This window comes from Scyliorhinus torazame, chromosome 23 (assembly GCF_047496885.1).
Source record: "Scyliorhinus torazame isolate Kashiwa2021f chromosome 23, sScyTor2.1, whole genome shotgun sequence".
NCBI lineage: Eukaryota > Metazoa > Chordata > Chondrichthyes > Carcharhiniformes > Scyliorhinidae > Scyliorhinus > Scyliorhinus torazame.
The window spans coordinates 5,371,574-5,398,684 of record NC_092729.1 but is presented as its reverse complement, the minus strand read 5'-3'; positions in this window follow the sequence as shown (position 1 = coordinate 5,398,684).

The window sequence follows — 27,111 nt, the reverse complement described above, 5'->3', positions numbered from 1 at the left end:
CCCACACAGACAGCACTGTCAGTGTTCCCCTCACAGCCAGAATTGCCAGTGCTACCCCTCACAGTCAGCACTGCCAGTGCTCCACCACACAGCCTGCACTGTCAGTGCTCCCCCACACAGACAGCACTGTCAGTGCTCCCACCACACAGCCAGCACTGTCGTGGCTCCCACCACACATTCAGCACTGTCACTGCCCCCCCACACAGCCAGCACTGTCAGTGCACACCCACACAGCCAGAATTGCCAGTGCTCCCCCTCACAGCCAGCACTGCCAGTGCTCCACCACACAGCCAGCACTGTCAGTGCACCCCCACACAGCCAGCACTGTCAGTGCTCCCCCGCACAGCCAGCACTGTCAGTGCTCCCACCACACAGCCGGCACTGTCAGTGCTCCCCCCACGCAGCCAGCACTGTCTGTGCTCCCCCACACAGCCAGCACTGTAAGTGCTCACCCCACACAGCCAGCGCTGTCAGTGCTCCCACCACACAGCCAGCACTGTCAGTGCTCCCCCACACAGCCAGGACTGTCAGTGCTCCCCCACACAGCCAGCACTGTCAGTGCTCCCCCACACAGCCAGCACTGTCAGTGCTCCAACCACACAGCCAGCACTGTCAGTGCTCCCCCACACAGCGAGTACTGCCAGTGCTCCCACCACACATCCAGCACTGTCAGTGCTCCCCCACACAGCCAGCACTGTCAGTGCTCCCCCACACAGCAAGCACTGTCAGTGCACCCCCCACACAGCCAGCACTGTCAGTGCTCCCCCACAAAGCCAGCACTGTCAGTGCTCCCCCACCCAGCCAGCACTGTCAGTGCTCCCACCATGCAGCCAGCACTGTCAGTGCTCCCACCAGACAGACAGCACTGCCTGTGCTCTCCCCACACACCCAGCACTGTCAGTGCTCCCCCACCCAGCCAGCACTGTCAGTGCTCCCACCTCACAGCCAGCACTGTCAGTGCTCCCCCACCCAGCCAGCACTGTCAGTGCTCCCACCATGCAGCCAGCACTGTCAGTGCTCCCACCAGACAGACAGCACTGCCTGTGCTCTCCCCACACACCCAGCACTGTCAGTGCTCCCCCACCCAGCCAGCACTGTCAGTGCTCCCACCTCACAGCCAGCACTGTCAGTGCTCCCCCACACAGCCAACACTGTCAGTGCTCCCACCACACAGCCAGCACTGTCAGTGCTCCCCCACACAGCCAGCACTGTCAGTGCTCCCCCACACAGCCAGCACTGCCAGTGCTCCCACCACACAGCCAGCACTGTCAGTGCTCCCACCACACAGCCAGCACTGACAGTGCTCCCCCACACAGCCTGCACTGTCAGTGCTCCCACCACACAGCCAGCACTGTCAGTGCTCCCACCACACAGCCAGCACTGTCAGTGCTCCCCCACACAGCCAGAACTGTCAGTGCTCCCACCACACAGCCAGCACTGTCAGTCCTCCCACCACACAGCCAGCACTGTCTGTGCTCCCACCACACAGCCAGCACTGTCAGTGCTCCCACCACACAGCCAGCACTGTCAGTGCTCCCACCACACAGCCAACACTGTCAGTGCTCCCACCACACAGCCAGCACTGTCAGTGCTCCCCCACAAACCCAGCACTGTCAGTGCTCCCACCACACAACCAGCACTGTCAGTCCTCCCACCACACAGCCAGCACTGCCTGTGCTCCCACCACACAGCCAGCACTGTCAGTGCTCCCACCACACAGCCAGCACTCTCAGTGCTCCCCCCACACAGCCAGCACTGTCAGTGCTCCCACCACACAGCCAGCACTGTCAGTGCTCCCCCCACATAGCCAGCACTGTCAGTGCTCCCACCACACAGCCAGCACTGTCAGTGCTCCCCCCACACAGCCAGCACTGTCAGTGCTCCCCCACTCAGCCAGCGCTGTCAGTGCTCCCACCACATTGCCAGCACTGTCAGTGCTCCCCCCACACAGCCTGCACTGTCAGTGCTCCCCCACACAGCCAGCACAGTCAGTGCTCCCCTACAGCCAGCACCGTCAGTGCTCCCACCACACAGCCAGCACTGTTAGTGCTCCCCCACACAGCCAGCACTGTCAGTGCTCCCCCCACACAGCCAGCACTGTCAGTGCTCCCCCACACAGCCAGCACTGTAAGTGCTCCCACCCCACACAGCCAGCCCTGTCAGTGCTCCCCCACACAACCAGCACTGTCAGTGCTCCCCTACAGCCAGCACTGCCAGTGCTCCCCCACACAACCAGCACTGTCAGTGCTCCCACCACACAGCCAGCACTGTCAGTGCTCCCCCCACACAGCCAGCACTGTCAGTGCTCCCCCACACAGCCAGCACTGTCAGTGCTCCCCCACACAGCCAGCGCTGTCAGTGCTCCCCTCACAGCCAGCACTGTCAGTGCTCCCCAGACACAGCCAGCACTGCAAGTGCTCCCCTCACAGCCAGGACTGTCAGTGCTCCCCACACAAAGCCAGCACTGTCAGTGCTCCACCACACAGACAACACAGCCAGCACTGTCATGGCTCCCACCACGCATCCAGCACTGTCACTGCCCCCCCCACACACACAGCCAGCACTGTCAGTGCTCCCCCACACAGCCAGAATTGCCAGTGCTCCCCCTCACAGCCAGCACTGCCAGTGCTCCACCACACAACCAGCACTGTCAGTGCACCCCCACACAGCCAGCACTTCTGTGCTCCCCCCGCACAGCCTGCACTGTCAGTGCTCCCACCACACAGCCAGCACTGTCAGTGCTCCCCCCACGCAGCCAGCACTGCCTGTGCTCCCCCACACAGCCAGCACTGTCAGTGCTCACCCCTCACAGCCAGCGCTGTCAGTGCTCCCACCACACAGCCAGCACTGTCAGTGCTCCCCCACACAGCCAGCACTGTCAGTGCTCCCCCACACAGCCAGCACTGTCAGTGCTCCCCCACACAGCCAGCACTGTCAGTGCTCCAACCACACAGCCAGCACTGTCAGTGCTCCCACCACACAGCCAGCACTGTCAGTGCTCCCCCACACAGCCAGCACTGTCAGTGCTCCCCCACACAGCCAGCACTGTCAGTGCTACCCCACACAGCCAGCACTGTCAGTGTTCCCACCACACAACCAGCACTGTCAGTGCTCCCCACACAGTCAGCACTCTCAATGCTCCCACCACACAGCCAGCACTGTCAGTGCTCCCCCCACACAACCAGCACTGTCAGTGCTCCCCCACAAAGCCAGCACTGTCAGTGCTCCCCCCACACAGCCAGCACTGTCAGTGCTCCCACCACACAGCCAGCACTGTCAGTGCTCCCCCCACATAGCCAGCACTGTCAGTGCTCCCACCACAGAGCCAGCACTGCCAGTGCTCCCCCACACAGCCAGCACTGTCAGTGCTCACCCCTCACAGCCAGCGCTGTCAGTGCTCCCACCACACAGCCAGCACTGTCAATGCTCCCCCACACAGCCAGCACTGTCAGTGCTCCCCCACACAGCCAGCACTGTCAGTGCTCCCCCACACAGCCAGCACTGTCAGTGCTCCAACCACACAGCCAGCACTGTCAGTGCTCCCACCACACAGCCAGCACTGTCAGTGCTCCCCCACACAGCCAGCACTGTCAGTGCTCCCCCACACAGCCAGCACTGTCAGTGCTCCCCCACACAGCCAGCACTGTCAGTGTTCCCACCACACAACCAGCACTGTCAGTGCTCCCCACACAGTCAGCACTCTCAATGCTCCCACCACACAGCCAGCACTGTCAGTGCTCCCCCCACACAACCAGCACTGTCAGTGCTCCCCCACAAAGCCAGCACTGTCAGTGCTCCCCCCACACAGCCAGCACTGTCAGTGCTCCCACCACACAGCCAGCACTGTCAGTGCTCCCCCCACATAGCCAGCACTGTCAGTGCTCCCACCACACAGCCAGCACTGCCAGTGCTCCCCCACACAGCCAGCACTGTCAGTGCTCCCCCACTCAGCCAGCACTGTCAGTGCACCCACCACATAGCCAGCACTGTCAGTGCTCCCCACACACAGCCTGCACTGTCAGTGTTCCCCCACACAGCCAGCACAGTCAGTGCTCCCCTACAGCCAGCACAGTCAGTGCTCCCCTACAGCCAGCACTGTCAGTGCTCCCACCACACAGCCAGCACTGTTAGTGCTCCCCCACACAGCAGGCACTGTCAGTGCTCCCCCCACACAGCCAGCACTGTCAGTGCTCCCCCACACAGCCAGCACTGTAAGTGCTCCCACCACACACAGCCAGCACTGTCAGTGCTCCCCCACACAGCCAGCACTGTCAGTGCTCCCCGACAGCCAGCACTGTCAGTGCTCCCCCACACAACCAGCACTGTCAGTGCTCCCACCACACAGCCAGCACTGTCAGTGCTCCCCCACACAGCCAGCACTGTCAGTGCTCCCCACACAGCCAGCACTGTCAGTGCTCCCCCACACAGCCAGCACTGTCAGTGCTCCCCTCACAGCCAGCACTGTCAGAGCTCCCCCCACACAGCCAGCACTGTCAGTGCTCCCCCCACACAGCCAGCACTGTCAGTGCTCCCCCACACAGCCAGCACTGTCAGTGCTCCCCTCACAGCCAGCACTGTCAGAGCTCCCCAGACACAGCCAGCACTGTCAGTGCTCCCCCACACAGACAGCACTGTCAGTGTTCCCCTCACAACCAGAATTGCCAGTGCTGCCCCTCACAGTCAGCACTGCCAGTGCTCCCCCACACAGCCAGCACTGTCAGTGCTCCCCCACTCAGCCAGCACTGTCAGTGCTCCCACCACATAGCCAGCACTGTCAGTGCTCCCCCACACAGCCTGCACTGTCAGTGCTCCCCCACACAGCCAGCACAGGCAGTGCTCTCCTACAGCCAGCACTGTCAGTGCTCCCACCACACAGCCAGCACTGTTAGTGCTCCCCCACACAGCCAGCACTGTCAGTGCTCCCCCCCACACAGCCAGCACTCTCAGTGCTCCCCCACACAGCCAGCACTGTAAGTGCTCCCACCCCACACAGCCAGCACAGTCAGTGCTCCCCCACACACCCAGCACTGTCAGTGCTCCCCACACAGCCAGCACTGTCAGTGCTCCCCCCGCACAGCCAGCACTGTCAGTGCTCCCACCACACAGCCGGCACTGTCAGTGCTACCCCCACACAGCCAGCACTGTCAGTGCTCCCCCACACAGCCAGCACTGTCAGTGCTCCCCCACACAGCCAGCACTGTCAGTACTCCCCCACACAGCCAGCACTGTCAGTGCTCCCCTCACAGCCAGCACTGTCAGAGCTCCCCAGACACAGCCAGCACTGTCAGTGCTCCCCCACACAGACAGCACTGTCAGTGTTCCCCTCACAGCCAGAATTGCCAGTGCTACCCCTCACAGTCAGCACTGCCAGTGCTCCACCACACAGCCTGCACTGTCAGTGCTCCCCCACACAGACAGCACTGTCAGTGCTCCCACCACACAGCCAGCACTGTCGTGGCTCCCACCACACATTCAGCACTGTCACTGCCCCCCCACACAGCCAGCACTGTCAGTGCTCCCCCACACAGCCAGAATTGCCAGTGCTCCCCCTCACAGCCAGCACTGCCAGTGCTCCACCACACAGACAGCACTGTCAGTGCACCCCCACGCAGCCAGCACTGTCTGTGCTCCCCCACACAGCCAGCACTGTAAGTGCTCACCCCACACAGCCAGCGCTGTCAGTGCTCCCACCACACAGCCAGCACTGTCAGTGCTCCCCACACAGCCAGCACTGTCAGTGCTCCCCCACACAGCCAGCACTGTCAGTGCTCCCCAACACAGCCAGCACTGTCAGTGCTCCACCCACACAGCCAGCACTGTCAGTGCTCCCCCACACAGCGAGTACTGCCAGTGCTCCCACCACACATCCAGCACTGTCAGTGCTCCCCCACACAGCCAGCACTGTCAGTGCTCCCCCACACAGCAAGCACTGTCAGTGCACCCCCACACAGCCAGCACTGTCAGTGCTCCCCACAAAGCCAGCACTGTCAGTGCTCCCACCATGCAGCCAGCACTGTCAGTGCTCCCTCCAGACAGCCAGCACTGCCTGTGCTCTCCCCACACAGCAAGCACTGTCAGTGCACCCCCCACACAACCAGCACTGTCAGTGCTCCCCCACCCAGCCAGCACTGTCAGTGCTCCCACCACACACCCAGCACTGTAAGTGCTCCCCCACAAAGCCAGCACTGTCAGTGCTCCCACCACACAACCAGCACTGTCAGTCCTCCCACCACACAGCCAGCACTGCCTGTGCTCCCACCACACAGCCAGCACTGTCAGTGCTCCCACCACACAGCCAGCACTGTCAGTGCTCCCCCACACAGCCAGCACTGTCAGTGCTCCCACCACACAGCCAGCACTGTCAGTGCTCCCCCCACATAGCCAGCACTGTCAGTGCTCCCACCACACAGCCAGCACTGTCAGTGCTCCCCCCACACAGCCAGCACTGTCAGTGCTCCCCCACTCAGCCAGCGCTGTCAGTGCTCCCACCACATTGCCAGCACTGTCAGTGCTCCCCCACACAGCCTGCACTGTCAGTGCTCCCCCACACAGCCAGCACAGTCAGTGCTCCCCTACAGCCAGCACCGTCAGTGCTCCCACCACACAGCAAGCACTGTTAGTGCTCCCCCACACAGCCAGCACTGTCAGTGCTCCCCCCACACAGCCAGCACTGTCAGTGCTCCCCCACACAGCCAGCACTGTAAGTGCTCCCACCCCACGCAGCCAGCCCTGTCAGTGCTCCCCCACACAACCAGCACTGTCAGTGCTCCCACCACACAGCCAGCACTGTCAGTGCTCCCCCCACACAGCCAGCACTGTCAGTGCTCCCCCACACAGCCAGCACTGTCAGTGCTCCCCCACACAGCCAGCACTGTCAGTGCTCCCCTCACAGCCAGCACTGTCAGTGCTCCCCAGACACAGCCAGCACTGTCAGTGCTCCCCCACACAGACAGCACTGTCAGTGTTCCCCACACAGCCTGCACTGTCAGTGCACCCCCACACAGCCAGCACTGCAAGTGCTCCCCTCACAGCCAGGACTGTCAGTGCTCCCCACACAAAGCCAGCACTGTCAGTGCTCCACCACACAGACAACACAGCTAGCACTGTCATGGCTCCCACCACGCATCCAGCACTGTCACTGCCCCCCCCACACACACAGCCAGCACTGTCAGTGCTCCCCCACACAGCCAGAATTGCCAGTGCACCCCCTCACAGCCAGCACTGCCAGTGCTCCACCACACAACCAGCACTGTCAGTGCACCCCCACACAGCCAGCACTTCTGTGCTCCCCCCGCACAGCCTGCACTGTCAGTGCTCCCACCACACAGCCAGCACTGTCAGTGCTCCCCCCACGCAGCCAGCACTGCCTGTGCTCCCCCACACAGCCAGCACTGTCAGTGCTCACCCCTCACAGCCAGCGCTGTCAGTGCTCCCACCACACAGCCAGCACTGTCAGTGCTCCCCCACACAGCCAGCAGTGTCAGTGCTCCCCCACACAGCCAGCACTGTCAGTGCTCCCCCACACAGCCAGCACTGTCAGTGCTCCAACCACACAGCCAGCACTGTCAGTGCTCCCACCACACAGCCAGCACTGTCAGTGCTCCCCCACACAGCCAGCACTGTCAGTGCTCCCCCACACAGCCAGCACTGTCAGTGCTCCCCCACACAGCCAGCACTGTCAGTGTTCCCACCACACAACCAGCACTGTCAGTGCTCCCCACACAGTCAGCACTCTCAATGCTCCCACCACACAGCCAGCACTGTCAGTGCTCCCCCCACACAACCAGCACTGTCAGTGCTCCCCCACAAAGCCAGCACTGTCAGTGCTCCCCCCACACAGCCAGCACTGTCAGTGCTCCCACCACACAGCCAGCACTGTCAGTGCTCCCCCCACATAGCCAGCACTGTCAGTGCTCCCACACAGCCAGCACTGCCAGTGCTCCCCCACACAGCCAGCACTGTCAGTGCTCCCCCACTCAGCCAGCACTGTCAGTGCACCCACCACATAGCCAGCACTGTCAGTGCTCCCCACACACAGCCTGCACTGTCAGTGTTCCCCCACACAGCCAGCACAGTCAGTGCTCCCCTACAGCCAGCACAGTCCGTGCTCCCCTACAGCCAGCACTGTCTGTGCTCCCACCACACAGCCAGCACTGTTAGTGCTCCCCCACACAGCAGGCACTGTCAGTGCTCCCCCACACAGCCAGCACTGTAAGTGCTCCCACCACACACAGCCAGCACTGTCAGTGCTCCCCCACACAGCCAGCACTGTCAGTGCTCCCCTACAGCCAGCACTGTCAGTGCTCCCCCACACAACCAGCACTGTCAGTGCTCCCACCACACAGCCAGCACTGTCAGTGCTCCCCCCACACAGCCAGCACTGTCAGTGCTCCCCCACACAGCCAGCACTGTCAGTGCTCCCCCACACAGCCAGCACTGTCAGTGCTCCCCTCACAGCCAGCACTGTCAGAGCTCCCCCCACACAGCCAGCACTGTCAGTGCTCCCCCCACACAGCCAGCACTGTCAGTGCTCCCCCACACAGCCAGCACTGTCAGTGCTCCCCTCACAGCCAGCACTGTCAGAGCTGCCCAGACACAGCCAGCACTGTCAGTGCTCCCCCACACAGACAGCACTGTCAGTGTTCCCCTCACAGCCAGAATTGCCAGTGCTACCCCTCACAGTCAGCACTGCCAGTGCTCCCCCACACAGCCAGCACTGTCAGTGCTCCCCCACTCAGCCAGCACTGTCAGTGCTCCCACCACATAGCCAGCACTGTCAGTGCTCCCCCACACAGCCTGCACTCTCAGTGCTCCCCCACACAGCCAGCACAGGCAGTGCTCCCCTACAGCCAGCACTGTCAGTGCTCCCACCACACAGCCAGCACTGTTAGTGCTCCCCCACACAGCCAGCACTGTCAGTGCTCCCCCCACACAGCCAGCACTGTCAGTGCTCCCCCACACAGCCAGCACTGTAAGTGCTCCCACCCCACACAGCCAGCTCAGTCAGTGCTCCCCCACACACCCAGCACTGTCAGTGCTCCCCTACAGCCAGCACTGTCAGTGCTCCCCCACACAACCAGCACTGTCAGTGCTCCCACCACACAGCCAGCACTGTCAGTGCTCCCACCACACAGCCAGCACTGTCAGTGCTCCCCCACGCAGCCAGCACTGTCAGTGCTCCCCTCACAGCCAGCACTGTCAGAGCTCCCCAGACACAGCCAGGACTGTCCGTGCTCCCCCACACAGACAGCACTGTCAGTGTTCCCCTCACAGCCAGAATTGCCAGTGCTACCCCTCACAGTCAACACTGCCAGTGCTCCACCACACAGCCTGCACTGTCAGTGCTCCCCCACACAGACAGCACTGTCAGTGCTCCCACCACACAGCCAGCACTGTCGTGGCTCCCACCACACATTCAGCACTGTCACTGCCCCCCCACACAGCCAGCACTGTCAGTGCTCCCCCACACAGCCAGAATTGCCAGTGCTCCCCCTCACAGCCAGCACTGCCAGTGCTCCACCACACAGACAGCACTGTCAGTGCACCCCCACACAGCCAGCACTGTCAGTGCTCCCCCCGCACAGCCAGCACTGTCAGTGCTCCCACCACACAGCCGGCACTGTCAGTGCTCCACCCACGCAGCCAGCACTGTCTGTGCTCCCCCACACAGCCAGCACTGTAAGTGCTCACCCCACACAGCCAGCGCTGTCAGTGCTCCCACCACACAGCCAGCACTGTCAGTGCTCCCCCACACAGCCAGCACTGTCAGTGCTCCCCCACACAGCCAGCACTGTCAGTGCTCCCCCACACAGCCAGCACTGTCAGTGCTCCACCCACACAGCCAGCACTGTCAGTGCTCCCCCACACAGCCAGTTCTGCCAGTGCTCCCACCACACATCCAGCACTGTCAGTGCTCCCCCACACAGCCAGCACTGTCAGTGCTCCCCCACACAGCAAGCACTGTCAGTGCACCCCCACACAGCCAGCACTGTCAGTGCTCCCCAGAAAGCCAGCACTGTCAGTGCTCCCACCATGCAGCCAGCACTGTCAGTGCTCCCTCCAGACAGCCAGCACTGCCTGTGCTCTCCCCACACAGCAAGCACTGTCAGTGCACCCCCCACACAGCCAGCACTGTCAGTGCTCCCCCACCCAGCCAGCACTGTCAGTGCTCCCACCATGCAGCCAGCACTGTCGGTGCTCCCTCCAGACAGCCAGCACTGCCTGTGCTCTCCCCACACACCCAGCACTGTCAGTGCTCCCCCACCCAGCCAGCACTGTCAGTGCTCCCACCTCACAGCCAGCACTGTCAGTGCTCCGCCACACAGCTAGCACTGTCAGTGCTCCCACCACACAGCCAGCACTGTCAGTGCCCCCACGACACAGCCAGCACAGTCAGTGCTCCCACCACAGAGTCAGCACTGTCAGTGCTCCCCCAAACAGCCAACACTGTCAGTGCTCCCACCACACAGCCAGCACTGTCAGTGCTCCCCCCACACAGCCAGCACTGCCAGTGCTCCCACCACACAGCCAGCACTGTCAGTGCTCCCACCACACAGACAGCACTGACAGTGCTCCCCCACACAGCCTGCACTGTCAGTGCTCCCACCACACAGCCAGCACTGTCAGTGCTCCCGCCACACAGCCAGCACTGTCAGTGCTCCCCCACACATCCAGAACTGTCAGTGCTCCCACCACATAGCCAGCACTGTCAGTCCTCCCACCACACAGCCAGCACTGTCTGTGCTCCCACCACACAGCCAGCACTGTCAGTGCTCCCACCACACAGCCAGCACTGTCAGTGCTCCCACCACACAGCCAACACTGTCAGTGCTCCCACCACACAGCCAGCACTGTCAGTGCTCCCCACAAAGCCAGCACTGTCAGTGCTCCCACCACACAACCAGCACTTTCAGTCCTCCCACCACACAGCCAGCACTGCCTGTGCTCCCACCACACAGCCAGCACTGTCAGTGCTCCCACCACACAGCCAGCACTGTCAGTGCTCCACCACACAGCCAGCACTGTCAGTGCTCCCACCACACAGCCAGCACTGTCAGTGCTCCCCCCACATAGCCAGCACTGTCAGTGCTCCCACCACACAGCCAGCACTGTCAGTGCTCCCCCACACAGCCAGCACTGTCAGTGCTCCCCCACTCAGCCAGCGCTGTCAGTGCTCCCACCACATTGCCAGCACTGACAGTGCTCCCCCCACACAGCCTGCACTGTCAGTGCTCCCCCACACAGCCAGCACAGTCAGTGCTCCCCTACAGCCAGCACCGTCAGTGCTCCCACCACACAGCCAGCACTGTTAGTGCTCCCCCACACAGCCAGCACTGTCAGTGCTCCCCCCACACAGCCAGCACTGTCAGTGCTCCCCCACACAGCCAGCACTGTAAGTGCTCCCACCCCACACAGCCAGCACTGTCAGTGCTCCCCACACAACCAGCACTGTCAGTGCTCCCCTACAGCCAGCACTGTCAGTGCTCCCACCACACAGCCAGCACTGTCAGTGCTCCCCCCACACAGCCAGCACTGTCAGTGCTCCCCCACACAGCCAGCACTGCAAGTGCTCCCCTCACAGCCAGGACTGTCAGTGCTCCCCACACAAAGCCAGCACTGTCAGTGCTCCACCACACAGACAACACAGCCAGCACTGTCATGGCTCCCACCACACATCCAGCACTGTCACTGCCCCCCCCCACACAGCCAGCACTGTCAGTGCTCCCCCACACAGCCAGAATTGCCAGTGCTCCCCCTCACAGCCAGCACTGCCAGTGCTCCACCACACAACCAGCACTGTCAGTGCACCCCCACACAGCCAGCACTTCTGTGCTCCCCCCGCACAGCCTGCACTGTCAGTGCTCCCACCACACAGCCAGCACTGTCAGTGCTCCCCCCACGCAGCCAGCACTGCCTGTGCTCCCCCACACAGCCAGCACTGTCAGTGCTCACCCCTCACAGCCAGCGCTGTCAGTGCTCCCACCACACAGCCAGCACTGTCAGTGCTCCCCCACACAGCCAGCACTGTCAGTGCTCCCCCACACAGCCAGCACTGTCAGTGCTCCCCCACACAGCCAGCACTGTCAGTGCTCCAACCACACAGCCAGCACTGTCAGTGCTCCCACCACACAGCCAGCACTGTCAGTGCTCCCCCACACAGCCAGCACTGTCAGTGCTCCCCCACACAGCCAGCACTGTCAGTGCTCCCCACACAGCCTGCACTGTCAGTGCTCCACCCACACAGCCAGCACTGTCAGTGCTCCCCCACACAGCGAGTTCTGCCAGTGCTCCCACCACACATCCAGCACTGTCAGTGCTCCCCCACACAGCCAGCACTGTCAGTGCTCCCTCACACAGCAAGCACTGTCAGTGCACCCCCCACACAGCCAGCACTGTCAGTGCTCTCCCACAAAGCCAGCACTGTCAGTGCTCCCCCACCCAGCCAGCACTGTCAGTGCTCCCACCATGCAGCCAGCACTGTCAGTGCTCCCTCCAGACAGCCAGCACTGCCAGTGCTCTCCCCACACACCCAGCACTGTCAGTGCTCCCCCACCCAGCCAGCACTGTCAGTGCTCCCACATCACAGCCAGCACTGTCAGTGCTCCGCCACACAGCTAGCACTGTCAGTGCTCCCACCACACAGCCAGCACTGTCAGTGCCCCCACGACACAGCCAGCACAGTCAGTGCTCCCACCACAGAGTCAGCACTGTCAGTGCTCCCCCACACAGCCAACACTGTCTGTGCTCCCACCACACAGCCAGCACTGTCAGTGCTTCCCCACACAGCCAGCACTGTCAGTGCTCCCCCCACACAGCCAGCACTGCCAGTGCTCCCACCACACAGCCAGCGCTGTCAGTGCTCCCACCACACAGCCAGCACTGACAGCGCTCCCCCCACACAGCCGGCACTGTCAGTGCTCCCACCACACAGCCAGCACTGTCAGTGCTCCCGCCACACAGCCAGCACTGTCAGTGCTCCCCCACACAGCCAGAACTGTCAGTGCATCCACCACACAGCCAGCACTGTCAGTCCTCCCACCACACAGCCAGCACTGTCTGTGCTCCCACCACACAGCCAGCACTGTCAGTGCTCCCACCACACAGCCAGCACTGTCAGTGCTCCCACCACACAGCCAGCACTGTCAGTGCCCCCACCACACAGCCAGCACTGTCAGTGCTCCCCCACAAAGCCAGCACTGTCAGTGCTCCCACCACACAACCAGCACTGTCAGTCCTCCCACCACACAGCCAGCACTGCCTGTGCTCCCACCACACAGCCAGCACTGTCAGTGCTCCCACCACACAGCCAGCACTGTCAGTGCTCCAGCCACACAGCCAGCACTGTCAGGGCTCCCACCACACAGCCAGCAGTGTCAGTGCTCCCCCACATAGCCAGCACTGTCAGTGCTCCCACCACACAGCCAGCACTGTCAGTGCTCCCCCCACACAGCCAGCACTGTCAGTGCTCCCACCACACAGCCAGCACTGTCAGTGCTCCCACCACACAGCCAGCACTGTCAGTGCTCCCCCACACAGCCAGCACTGTCAGTGCTCCCACCACACAGCCAGCACTGTCAGTGCTCCCCCCACATAGCCAGCACTGTCAGTGCTCCCACCACACAGCCAGCACTGTCAGTGCTCCCCCACACAGCCAGCACTGTCAGTGTTCCCCCACTCAGCCAGCGCTGTCAGTGCTCCCACCACATTGCCAGCACTGACAGTGCTCCCCCCACACAGCCTGCACTGTCAGTGCTCCCCCACACAGCCAGCACAGTCAGTGCTCCCCTACAGCCAGCACCGTCAGTGCTCCCACCACACAGCCAGCACTGTTAGTGCTCCCCCACACAGCCAGCACTGTCAGTGCTCCCCCCACACAGCCAGCACTGTCAGTGCTCCCCCACACAGCCAGCACTGTAAGTGCTCCCACCCCACACAGCCAGCACTGTCAGTGCTCCCCACACAACCAGCACTGTCAGTGCTCCCCTACAGCCAGCACTGTCAGTGCTCCCAAACACAACCAGCACTGTCAGTGCTCCCACCACACAGCCAGCACTGTCAGTGCTCCCCCCACACAGCCAGCACTGTCAGTGCTCCCCCACACAGCCAGCACTGCAAGTGCTCCCCTCACAGCCAGGACTGTCAGTGCTCCCCACACAAAGCCAGCACTGTCAGTGCTCCACCACACAGACAACACAGCCAGCACTGTCATGGCTCCCACCACACATCCAGCACTGTCACTGCCCCCCCCCACACAGCCAGCACTGTCAGTGCTCCCCCACACAGCCAGAATTGCCAGTGCTCCCCCTCACAGCCAGCACTGCCAGTGCTCCACCACACAACCAGCACTGTCAGTGCACCCCCACACAGCCAGCACTTCTGTGCTCCCCCCGCACAGCCTGCACTGTCAGTGCTCCCACCACACAGCCAGCACTGTCAGTGCTCCCCCCACGCAGCCAGCACTGCCTGTGCTCCCCCACACAGCCAGCACTGTCAGTGCTCACCCCTCACAGCCAGCGCTGTCAGTGCTCCCACCACACAGCCAGCACTGTCAGTGCTCCCCCACACAGCCAGCACTGTCAGTGCTCCCCCACACAGCCAGCACTGTCAGTGCTCCCCCACACAGCCAGCACTGTCAGTGCTCCAACCACACAGCCAGCACTGTCAGTGCTCCCACCACACAGCCAGCACTGTCAGTGCTCCCCCACACAGCCAGCACTGTCAGTGCTCCCCACACAGCCAGCACTGTCAGTGCTCCCCACACAGCCTGCACTGTCAGTGCTCCACCCACACAGCCAGCACTGTCAGTGCTCCCCCACACAGCGAGTTCTGCCAGTGCTCCCACCACACATCCAGCACTGTCAGTGCTCCCCCACACAGCCAGCACTGTCAGTGCTCCCTCACACAGCAAGCACTGTCAGTGCACCCCCCACACAGCCAGCACTGTCAGTGCTCTCCCACAAAGCCAGCACTGTCAGTGCTCCCCCACCCAGCCAGCACTGTCAGTGCTCCCACCATGCAGCCAGCACTGTCAGTGCTCCCTCCAGACAGCCAGCACTGCCAGTGCTCTCCCCACACACCCAGCACTGTCAGTGCTCCCCCACCCAGCCAGCACTGTCAGTGCTCCCACATCACAGCCAGCACTGTCAGTGCTCCGCCACACAGCTAGCACTGTCAGTGCTCCCACCACACAGCCAGCACTGTCAGTGCCCCCACGACACAGCCAGCACAGTCAGTGCTCCCACCACAGAGTCAGCACTGTCAGTGCTCCCCCACACAGCCAACACTGTCAGTGCTCCCACCACACAGCCAGCACTGTCAGTGCTTCCCCACACAGCCAGCACTGTCAGTGCTCCCCCCACACAGCCAGCACTGCCAGTGCTCCCACCACACAGCCAGCGCTGTCAGTGCTCCCACCACACAGCCAGCACTGACAGCGCTCCCCCCACACAGCCGGCACTGTCAGTGCTCCCACCACACAGCCAGCACTGTCAGTGCTCCCGCCACACAGCCAGCACTGTCAGTGCTCCCCCACACAGCCAGAACTGTCAGTGCATCCACCACACAGCCAGCACTGTCAGTCCTCCCACCACACAGCCAGCACTGTCTGTGCTCCCACCACACAGCCAGCACTGTCAGTGCTCCCACCACACAGCCAGCACTGTCAGTGCTCCCACCACACAGCCAGCACTGTCAGTGCCCCCACCACACAGCCAGCACTGTCAGTGCTCCCCCACAAAGCCAGCACTGTCAGTGCTCCCACCACACAACCAGCACTGTCAGTCCTCCCACCACACAGCCAGCACTGCCTGTGCTCCCACCACACAGCCAGCACTGTCAGTGCTCCCACCACACAGCCAGCACTGTCAGTGCTCCAGCCACACAGCCAGCACTGTCAGGGCTCCCACCACACAGCCAGCAGTGCCAGTGCTCCCCCACATAGCCAGCACTGTCAGTGCTCCCACCACACAGCCAGCACTGTCAGTGCTCCCCCCACACAGCCAGCACTGTCAGTGCTCCCCCACTCAGCCAGCGCTGTCAGTGCTCCCACCACATTGCCAGCACTGTCAGTGCTCCCCCCACACAGCCTGCACTGTCAGTGCTCCCCCACACAGCCAGCACAGTCAGTGCTCCCCTACAGCCAGCACTGTCAGTGCTCCCACCACACAGCCAGCACTGTTAGTGCTCCCCCACACAGCCAGCACTGTCAGTGCTCCCCCACACAGCCAGCACTGTCAGTGCTCCCCAACACAGCCAACACTGTAAGTGCTCCCACCCCACACAGCCAGCACTGTCAGTGCTCCCCCACACAACCAGCACTGTCAGTGCTCCCCTACAGCCAGCACTGTCAGTGCTCCCCCACACAACCAGCACTGTCAGTGCTCCCACCACACAGCCAGCACTGTCAGTGCTCCCCCACACAGCCAGCACTGTCAGTGCTCCCCCCACACAGCCAGCACTGTCAGTGCTCCCCCACACAGCCAGCACTGTCAGTGCTCCCCTCACAGCCAGCACTGTCAGTGCTCCCCAGACACAGCCAGCACTGTCAGTGCTCCCCCACACAGACAGCACTGTCAGTGTTCCCCACACAGCCTGCACTGTCAGTGCACCCCCACACAGCCAGCACTGCAAGTGCTTGCCTCACAGCCAGGACTGTCAGTGCTCCCCACACAAAGCCAGCACTGTCAGTGCTCCACCACACAGACAACACAGCCAGCACTGTCATGGCTCCCACCACACATCCAGCACTGTCACTGCCCCCCCCCACACAGCCAGCACTGTCAGTGCTCCCCCACACAGCCAGAATTGCCAGTGCTCCCCCTCACAGCCAGCACTGCCAGTGCTCCACCACACAACCAGCACTGTCAGTGCACCCCCACACAGCCAGCACTTCTGTGATCCCCCCGCACAGCCTGCACTGTCAGTGCTCCCACCACACAGCCAGCACTGTCAGTGCTCCCCCCACGCAGCCAGCACTGCCTGTGCTCCCCCACACAGCCAGCACTGTCAGTGCTCACCCCACACAGCCAGCGCTGTCTGTGCTCCCACCACACAGCCAGCACTGTCAGTGCTCCCACCACACAGCCAGCACTGTCAGTGCCCCCACAACACAGCCAGCACTGTCAGTGCTCCCCACAAAGCCAGCACTGTCAGTGCTCCCACCACACAACCAGCACTGTCAGTCCTCCCACCACACAGCCAGCACTGCCTGTGCTCCCCCCACACAGCCAGCACTGTCAGTGCTCACCCCACACAGCCAGCGCTGTCTGTGCTCCCACCACACAGCCAGCACTGTCAGTGCTCCCCCACACAGCCAGCACTGTTAGTGCTCCCCCACACAGCCAGCACTGTCAGTGCTCCCCCCACACAGCCAGCACTGTCAGTGCTCCCCCACACAGCCAGCACTGTAAGTGCTCCCACCCCACACAGCCAGCACTGTCAGTGCTCCCCCACACAACCAGCACTGTCAGTGCTCCCCTACAGCCAGCACTGTCAGTGCTCCCCCACACAACCAGCACTGTCAGTGCTCCCACCACACAGCCAGCACTGTCAGTGCTCCCCCCACACAGCCAGCACTGTCAGTGCTCCCCCACACAGCCAGCACTGCAAGTGCTCCCCTCACAGCCAGGACTGTCAGTGCTCCCCACACAAAGCCAGCACTGTCAGTGCTCCACCACACAGACAACACAGCCAGCACTGTCATGGCTCCCACCACACATCCAGCACTGTCACTGCCCCCCCCCCACACAGCCAGCACTGTCAGTGCTCCCCCACACAGCCAGAATTGCCAGTGCTCCCCCTCACAGCCAGCACTGCCAGTGCTCCACCACACAACCAGCACTGTCAGTGCACCCCCACACAGCCAGCACTTCTGTGCTCCCCCGCACAGCCTGCACTGTCAGTGCTCCCACCACACAGCCAGCACTGTCAGTGCTCCCCCCACGCAGCCAGCACTGCCTGTGCTCCCCCACACAGCCAGCACTGTCAGTGCTCACCCCTCACAGCCAGCGCTGTCAGTGCTCCCACCACACAGCCTGCACTGTCAGTGCTCCCCCACACAGCCAGCACTGTCAGTGCTCCCCCACACAGCCAGCACTGTCAGTGCTCCCCCACACAGCCAGCACTGTCAGTGCTCCAACCACACAGCCAGCACTGTCAGTGCTCCCACCACACAGCCAGCACTGTCAGTGCTCCCCCACACAGCCAGCACTGTCAGTGCTCCCCCACACAGCCAGCACTGTCAGTGCTCCCCACACAGCCAGCACTGTCAGTGCTCCACCCACACAGCCAGCACTGTCAGTGCTCCCCCACACAGCGAGTACTGCCAGTGCTCCCACCACACATCCAGCACTGTCAGTGCTCACCCACACAGCCAGCACTGTCAGTGCTCCCCCACACAGCAAGCACTGTCAGTGCACCCCCCACACAGCCAGCACTGTCAGTGCTCTCCCACAAAGCCAGCACTGTCAGTGCTCCCCCACCCAGCCAGCACTGTCAGTGCTCCCACCATGCAGCCAGAACTGTCAGTGCTCCCTCCAGACAGCCAGCACTGCCAGTGCTCTCCCCACACACCCAGCACTGTCAGTGCTCCCCCACCCAGCCAGCACTGTCAGTGCTCCCACCTCACAGCCAGCACTGTCAGTGCTCCGCCACACAGCTAGCACTGTCAGTGCTCCCACAACACAGCCAGCACTGTCAGTGCCCCCACGACACAGCCAGCACAGTCAGTGCTCCCACAACAGAGTCAGCACTGTCAGTGCTCCCCCACACAGCCAACACTGTCAGTGCTCCCACCACACAGCCAGCACTGTCAGTGCTCCCCCACACAGCCAGCACTGTCAGTGCTCCCCCCACACAGCCAGCACTGCCAGTGCTCCCACCACACAGCCAGCGCTGTCAGTGCTCCCACCACACAGCCAGCACTGACAGTGCTCCCCCACACAGCCGGCACTGTCAGTGCTCCCACCACACAGCCAGCACTGTCAGTGCTCCCGCCACACAGCCAGCACTGTCAGTGCTCCCCCACACAGCCAGAACTGTCAGTGCATCCACCACACAGCCAGCGCTGTCAGTCCTCCCACCACACAGCCAGCACTGTCTGTGCTCCCACCACACAGCCAGCACTGTCAGTGCTCCCACCACACAGCCAGCACTGTCAGTGCTCCCACCACACAGCCAGCACTGTCAGTGCCCCCACCACACAGCCAGCACTGTCAGTGCTCCCCACAAAGCCAGCACTGTCAGTGCTCCCACCACACAACCAGCACTGTCAGTCCTCCCACCACACAGCCAGCACTGCCTGTGCTCCCACCACACAGCCAGCACTGTCAGTGCTCCCACCACTCAGCCAGCACTGTCAGTGCTCCCCCCACACAGCCAGCACTGTCAGTGCTCCCACCACACAGCCAGCACTGTCAGTGCTCCCCCCACATAGCCAGCACTGTCAGTGCTCCCACCACACAGCCAGCACTGTCAGTGCTCCCCCCACACAGCCAGCACTGTCAGTGCTCCCCCACTCAGCCAGCGCTGTCAGTGCTCCCACCACATTGCCAGCACTGTCAGTGCTCCCCCCACACAGCCTGCACTGTCAGTGCTCCCCCACACAGCCAGCACAGTCAGTGCTCCCCTACAGCCAGCACTGTCAGTGCTCCCACCACACAGCCAGCACTGTTAGTGCTCCCCCACACAGCCAGCACTGTCAGTGCTCCCCCACACAGCCAGCACTGTCAGTGCTCCCCAACACAGCCAGCACTGTAAGTGCTCCCACCCCACACAGCCAGCACTGTCAGTGCTCCCCCACACAACCAGCACTGTCAGTGCTCCCCTACAGCCAGCACTGTCAGTGCTCCCCCACACAACCAGCACTGTCAGTGCTCCCACCACACAGCCAGCACTGTCAGTGCTCCCCCACACAGCGAGCACTGTCAGTGCTCCCCCCACACAGCCAGCACTGTCAGTGCTCCCCCACACAGCCAGCACTGTCAGTGCTCCCCTCACAGCCAGCACTGTCAGTGCTCCCCAGACACAGCCAGCACTGTCAGTGCTCCCCCACACAGACAGCACTGTCAGTATTCCCCACACAGCCTGCACTGTCAGTGCACCCCCACACAGCCAGCACTGCAAGTGCTTGCCTCACAGCCAGGACTGTCAGTGCTCCCCACACAAAGCCAGCACTGTCAGTGCTCCACCACACAGACAACACAGCCAGCACTGTCATGGCTCCCACCACACATCCAGCACTGTCACTGCCCCCCCCCCACACAGCCAGCACTGTCAGTGCTCCCCCACACAGCCAGAATTGCCAGTGCTCCCCCTCACAGCCAGCACTGCCAGTGCTCCACCACACAACCAGCACTGTCAGTGCACCCCCACACAGCCAGCACTTCTGTGATACCCCCGCACAGCCTGCACTGTCAGTGCTCCCACCACACAGCCAGCACTGTCAGTGCTCCCCCCACGCAGCCAGCACTGCCTGTGCTCCCCCACACAGCCAGCACTGTCAGTGCTCACCCCACACAGCCAGCGCTGTCTGTGCTCCCACCACACAGCCAGCACTGTCAGTGCTCCCCCACACAGCCAGCACAGTCAGTGCTCCCCCACACAGCCAGCACTGTCAGTGCTCCCCCACACAGCCAGCACTGTCAGTGCTCCAACCACACAGCCAGCACTGTCAGTGCTCCCCCACACAGCGAGTACTGCCAGTGCTCCCACCACACAGCCAGCACTGTCAGTGCTCCCCCACCCAGCCAGCACTGGCAGTGCTCCCCCACACAGCCAGCACTGTCAGTGCTCCCCATCACTCAGCCAGCACTGTCAGTGCTCCCCCACACTGCCAGCACTGTCAGTGCTTCCCCACACAGACAGCACTGTCAGTGATCCCCCCACACTGCCAGCACTGTCTGTGCTCCCCCCACACATCCAGCACTGTCAGTGCTCCCACCACACAGCCAGCACTTTCAGTGCCCCCCAACACAGCCAGCACTGTCAGTGCCCCCCACACAGACAGCACTGTCAGTGCTCCCCCCACACAGCCAGAACTGCCAGTGCTCCCCTTCACAGCCAGCACTGCCAGTGCTCCAACACACAGCCAGCACTGTCAGTACTCCCACCACACAGCCAGCACTGTCAGTGCTCCCCCCACACAGCCAGCACTGTCAGTGCTCCCCCACTCATCCAACACTGTCAGTGCTCCCACCACACAGCCAGCACTGTCAGTGCTCCCCCCACACAGCCTGCACTGTCAGTACTCCCACACACAGCCAGCACTGTCAGTGCTCCCCTACAACCAGCACTGTCAGTGCTCCCCCCACTCAGCCAGCACTGTCAGTGCTCCCCCACACAGCCAGCACTATCAGTGCTCCCCTCACAGCCAGCACTGTCAGTGCTCCCCACACACAGCCAGCACTGTCAGTGCTCCCCCCACACAGCCAGCAGTGTCAGTGCTCCCCTCACAGCCAGCACTGTCAGTGCTCCACACACAGCCAGAATTGCCAGTGCTACCCCTCACAGTCAGCACTGCCAGTGCTCCACCACACAGCCAGCACTGTCAGTGCACCCCCACACAGCCAGCACTGCAAGTGCTCCCCTCACAGCCAGAACTGTCAGTGCTCCCCACACACAGCCAGCACTGTCAGTGCTCCCCCACACAGACAGCACTGTCAGTGCTCCCACCACACAGCCAGCACTATCATGGCTCCCACCACACATCCAGCACTGTCACTGCTCCCCCACACAGCCAGCACTGTCAGTGCTCCCCCACACAGCCAGATTTGCCAGTGCTCCACCTCACAGCCAGCACTGCCAGCGCTCCACCACACAGCCAGCACTTTCAGTGCACCCCCACACAGCCAGCACTGCAAGTGCTCCACCACACAGCCAGCACCTGTCAGTGCTCCCCCGCACAGCCAGCACTGTCAGTGCTCCACCCACCCAGCCAGCACTGCCAGTGCTCTCCCCACACACCCAGCACTGTCAGTGCTCCCCCACACAGCCAGCACTGTCAGCGCTCCCCCCACACAGCCAGCACTGTCAGTGCTCCCACCACACAGCCAGCACTGTCAGTGCTCCCCCCACATAGCCAGCACTGTCAGTGCTCCCACCACACAGCCAGCACTGTCAGTGCTCCCACCACACAACCAGCACTGTCAGCGCTCCCAACACACAGCCAGCAATGTCAGTGCTCCCCACACAGCGAGTACTGCCAGTGCTCCCACCACACAGCCAGCACTGTCAGTGCTCCCCCACACAGCCAGCACTGTCAGTGCTCCCCCACACAGCAAGCACTGTCAGTGCACCCCCCACACAGCCAGCACTGTCAGTGCTCCCCCACACAGCAAGCACTGTCAGTGCTCCCCCACCCAGCCAGCACTGTCAGTGCTCCCCCACGCAGCCAGCACTGTCAGTGCTCCCTCCACACAGCCAGCACTGTCAGTGCTCTCCCCACACAGCCAGCACTGTCAGTGCTCCCTCACCCAGCCAGCACTGTCAGTTATCCCACACCACACTGCCAGCACTGTCAGTGCTCCCCCACACAGCCTGCACTGTCAGTGCTCCCCCACGCAGCCAGCACTGTCAGTGCTCCCCCACCACACAGCCAGCACTGTCAGTGCTCCCCCACACAGCCAGCACTGTCAGTGATCCCCCCACACAGCCAGCACTGTCTGTGCTCCCCCACACATCCAGCACTGTCAGTACTCCCACCACACAGCCAGAACCTTCAGTGCCCCCCAACACAGCCAGCACTGTCAGTGCCCCCCCACACAGCCAGCACTGTCAGTGCACCCCCCACACAGCCAGAACTGCCAGTGCTCCCCCTCACAGCCAGCACTGCCAGTGCTCCACCACACAGCCAGCACTGTCAGTGCACGCCCACACAGCAGGCAATGCCAGTGCTCCCCCCACACAGCCAGCACTGTCAGTGCACCCACAACACAGCCAGCACTATCAGTGCTCCCGCACACAGCCAGCACTGTCAGTGCTCCCGCCACGCAGCCAGCACTGTCAGTGCTCCCCCACAAAGCCAGCACTGTCAGTGCTCACCAGACACAGCCAGCACTGTCAGTGCTCCCACCACACAGCCAGCACTGTCAGTGCTCCCCCACACAGCCAGCACTGTCAGTGCCCCCATCACACAGCCAGCACTGTCGGTGCTCCTTCACACAGCCAGCACTGTCAGTGCTCCCACCACACAGCCAGCACTGTCAGTGCTCCTTCACACAGCCAGCACTGTCAGTGCTCCCACCACACAGCCAGCACTGTCAGTGCTCCCCCACACAGCCAGCACTGTCAGTGCTCCCACCACACAGCCAGCACTGTCAGTGCTCCCCCCACATAGCCAGCACTGTCAGTGCTCCCACCACACAGCCAGCACTGTCAGTGCTCCCACCACACAACCAGCACTGTCAGTGCTCCCCCACACAGCAAGCACTGTCAGTGCACCCCCACACAGCCAGCACTGTCAGTGCTCCCCCACACAGCAAGCACTGTCAGTGCTCCCCACCCAGCCAGCACTGTCAGTGCTCCCCCACGCAACCAGCACTGTCAGTGCTCCCTCCACACAGCCAGCACTGTCAGTGCTCTCCCCACACAGCCAGCACTGTCAGTGCTCCCTCACCCAGCCAGCACTGTCAGTGATCCCACACCACACTGCCAGCACTGTCAGTGCTCCCCCACACAGCCTGCACTGTCAGTGCTCCCCCACGCAGCCAGCACTGTCAGTGCTCCCCCACCACACAGCCAGCACTGTCAGTGCTCCCCCACACAGCCAGCACTGTCAGTGATCCCCCCACACAGCCAGCACTGTCTGTGCTCCCCCACACATCTAGCACTGTCAGTACTCCCACCACACAGCCAGAACCTTTAGTGCCCCCCAACACAGCCAGCACTGTCAGTGCCCCCCCACACAGCCAGCACTGTCAGTGCACCCCCCACACAGCCAGAACTGCCAGTGCTCCCCCTCACAGCCAGCACTGCCAGTGCTCCACCACACAGCCAGCACTGTCAGTGCACGCCCACACAGCAGGCAATGCCAGTGCTCCCCCCACACAGCCAGCACTGTCAGTGCACCCACAACACAGCCAGCACTATCAGTGCTCCCGCACACAGCCAGCACTGTCAGTGCTCCCGCCACGCAGCCAGCACTGTCAGTGCTCCCCCACAAAGCCAGCACTGTCAGTGCTCACCAGACACAGCCAGCACTGTCAGTGCTCCCACCACACAGCCAGCACTGTCAGTGCTCCCCCACACAGCCAGCACTGTCAGTGCCCCCATCACACAGCCAGCACTGTCAGTGCTCCTTCACACAGCCAGCACTGTAAGTGCTCCCACCCCACACAGCCAGCACTGTCAGTGCTCCCCTACAGCCAGCACTGTCAGTGCTCCCCCACACAACCAGCACTGTCAGTGCTCCCACCACACAGCCAGCACTGTCAGTGCTCCCCCCACACAGCCAGCACTGTCAGTGCTCCCCCACACAGCCAGCACTGTCAGTGCTCCACCACACAGACAACACAGCCAGCACTGTCATGGCTCCCACCACACATCCAGCACTGTCACTGCCCCCCCCCCACACACACAGCCAGCACTGTCAGTGCTCCCCCACACAGCCAGAATTGCCAGTGCTCCCCCTCACAGCCAGCACTGCCAGTGCTCCACCACACAACCAGCACTGTCAGTGCACCCCCACACAGCCAGCACTTCTGTGCTCCCCCCGCACAGCCTGCACTGTCAGTGCTCCCACCACACAGCCAGCACTGTCAGTGCTCCCCCCACGCAGCCAGCACTGCCTGTGCTCCCCCACACAGCCAGCACTGTCAGTGCTCACCCCTCACAGCCAGCGCTGTCAGTGCTCCCACCACACAGCCAGCACTGTCAGTGCTCCCCCACACAGCCAGCACTGTCAGTGCTCCCCCACACAGCCAGCACTGTCAGTGCTCCCCCACACAGCCAGCACTGTCAGTGCTCCAACCACACAGCCAGCACTGTCAGTGCTCCCACCACACAGCCAGCACTGTCAGTGCTCCCCCACACAGCCAGCACTGTCAGTGCTCCCCCACACAGCCAGCACTGTCAGTGCTCCCCCACACAGCCAGCACTGTCAGTGTTCCCACCACACAACCAGCACTGTCAGTGCTCCCCACACAGTCAGCACTCTCAATGCTCCCACCACACAGCCAGCACTGTCAGTGCTCCCCCCCACACAACCAGCACTGTCAGTGCTCCCCCATAAAGCCAGCACTGTCAGTGCTCCCCCCACACAGCCAGCACTGTCAGTGCTCCCACCACACAGCCAGCACTGTCAGTGCTCCCCCCACATAGCCAGCACTGTCAGTGCTCCCACCACACAGCCAGCACTGCCAGTGCTCCCCCACACAGCCAGCACTGTCAGTGCTCCCCCACTCAGCCAGCACTGTCAGTGCACCCACCACATAGCCAGCACTGTCAGTGCTCCCCACACACAGCCTGCACTGTCAGTGTTCCCCCACACAGCCAGCACAGTCAGTGCTCCCCTACAGCCAGCACAGTCAGTGCTCCCCTACAGCCAGCACTGTCAGTGCTCCCACCACACAGCCAGCACTGTTAGTGCTCCCCCACACAGCAGGCACTGTCAGTGCTCCCCCCACACAGCCAGCACTGTCAGTGCTCCCCCACACAGCCAGCACTGTAAGTGCTCCCACAACACACAGCCAGCACTGTCAGTGCTCCCCCACACAGCCAGCACTGTCAGTGCTCCCCTACAGCCAGCACTGTCAGTGCTCCCCCACACAACCAGCACTGTCAGTGCTCCCACCACACAGCCAGCACTGTCAGTGCTCCCCCCACACAGCCAGCACTGTCAGTGCTCCCCCACACAGCCAGCACTGTCAGTGCTCCCCCACACAACCAGCACTGTCAGTGCTCCCCTACAGCCAGCACTGTCAGTGCTCCCCCACACAACCAGCACTGTCAGTGCTCCCACCACACAGCCAGCACTGTCAGTGCTCCCCCCACACAGCCAGCACTGTCAGTGCTCCCCCACACAGCCAGCACTGCAAGTGCTCCCCTCACAGCCAGGACTGTCAGTGCTCCCCACACAAAGCCAGCACTGTCAGTGCTCCACCACACAGACAACACAGCCAGCATTGTCATGGCTCCCACCACGCATCCAGCACTGTCACTGCCCCCCCCCCCCCCCACACAGCCAGCACTGTCAGTGCTCCCCCACACAGCCAGAATTGCCAGTGCTCCCCCTCACAGCCAGCACTGCCAGTGCTCCACCACACAACCAGCACTGTCAGTGCACCCCCACACAGCCAGCACTTCTGTGCTCCCCCGCACAGCCTGCACTGTCAGTGCTCCCACCACACAGCCAGCACTGTCAGTGCTCCCCCCACGCAGCCAGCACTGCCTGTGCTCCCCCACACAGCCAGCACTGTCAGTGCTCACCCCACACAGCCAGCGCTGTCAGTGCTCCCACCACACAGCCAGCACTGTCAGTGCTCCCCCACACAGCCAGCACTGTCAGTGCTCCCCCACACAGCCAGCACTGTCAGTGCTCCCCCACACAGCCAGCACTGTCAGTGCTCCAACCACACAGCCAGCACTGTCAGTGCTCCCACCACACAGCCAGCACTGTCAGTGCTCCCCCACACAGCCAGCACTGTCAGTGCTCCCCCACACAGCCAGCACTGTCAGTGCTCCCCACACAGCCAGCACTGTCAGTGCTCCACCCACACAGCCAGCACTGTCAGTGCTCCCCCACACAGCGAGTACTGCCAGTGCTCCCACCACACATCCAGCACTGTCAGTGCTCCCCCACACAGCCAGCGCTGTCAGTGCTCCCCCACACAGCAAGCACTGTCAGTGCACCCCCCACACAGCCAGCACTGTCAGTGCTCTCCCACAAAGCCAGCACTGTCAGTGCTCCCCCACCCAGCAAGCACTGTCAGTGCTCCCACCATGCAGCCAGCACTGTCAGTGCTCCCTCCAGACAGCCAGCACTGCCAGTGCTCTCCCCACACACCCAGCACTGTCAGTGCTCCCCCACCCAGCCAGCACTGTCAGTGCTCCCACCTCACAGCCAGCACTGTCAGTGCTCCGCCACACAGCTAGCACTGTCAGTGCTCCCACCACACA